This window comes from Apodemus sylvaticus, chromosome 4 (genome assembly GCF_947179515.1).
Source record: "Apodemus sylvaticus chromosome 4, mApoSyl1.1, whole genome shotgun sequence".
NCBI classification, from domain to species: domain Eukaryota; kingdom Metazoa; phylum Chordata; class Mammalia; order Rodentia; family Muridae; genus Apodemus; species Apodemus sylvaticus.
The window spans coordinates 102,974,594-102,975,851 of NC_067475.1; positions in this window are offsets into that span (position 1 = coordinate 102,974,594).

Below are 1,258 nucleotides of genomic sequence, written 5' to 3' on the forward strand. Positions count from 1 at the left end.
AACAACAGTAAAAAAAAGTGTGGTATGGTGGGAGGTGCAGACCCTTGCCTGTAGTCACAGTACTTGACTGAGACAAAAAGATCTTCATAGGTTCTAGTCTAGCTGAGGTACATACTGAGACATACTAAGCCCCAAGACAGCCTTGTCTTAAAAAGTGGAACCTTGTCTTTAAAATGCCAACAACAAAGCAACAAAAAGCCCATTTTAAGATTAAGGTACCAACTATGGAAAAAGCTGTAATTTGTCTGGGATTAGAACTTAATTTCATGGAAGAGTGAGGCAGGAAGATGGCTCTGGATTTTGAGAACAGACTGTTCAAATATATGAAAAACTAAGTCAAGATTTAAATTTAAATTCTAATTTAAATCTAAATTGTACGACTATGTACAAACTTTGTTTACATTAAAAAAATGTAGGGCAACTATGATGGTGCAAGCCTTTATTCCCAGGGTTTAGGAGACAGAGGCAGGTGGACCTCTGAGGCTAGCCTAGTATACTGTGAGTTCTAGGACTGCTACACACACATACACACACACACACATAAACATGACTCAAACAAACAAACAAACAAAGCTCTCCTAGTACAGTATTATAAAGTATTGAACTATATATCAAGGAGTTTATAGGCTCGTTCCCTAGATGTTTCAACTACATTTTAAATGAAATGATACAAATTATAGTTGTGCTGGTAGGAAGAAAGTCATTAAATGCCTTTCAGTATGTTTCAACCATAGATTCACTACAAAATTTAAATTGACTCTATACATATATAGCTAAATCAGAACAATAAATGCAGTACTAATTACAGGAATTTAAAGTCATTATTATCATGGTAAATACAGTCTGATAAGTTCACATATACTCATCAGGGATTTCATTACACTGAAATCTTGAGTTTACAATTCCTTTTTATGTTTCATCAATTGAAAGCAGCATTCTCAACTAGCTTGTTTTTCTTTATAGCTATTTGCTGATGTAAGACTTGTTTGTTCCTTACCCCCAAATAAATTATCAGCAAATAAAAAGTCATTCTTTTCTTGTGACTTTGTGACTTACAGTTGAAAACTAGGTAATATTTCCTCCATTCCCAAGCAGAAGAGGATAAGCAACACGTTCTGAATAGATCTATTTAATCCTATAGTCTTCTAATGAACAAACCAAGCCAAATCAACACACTCACCCAGCCAATCAGCCAACCATCCAACATACAGATCAAATATTTAGTGATTTGTTATTTAAATGGAAATAGAACAAAACG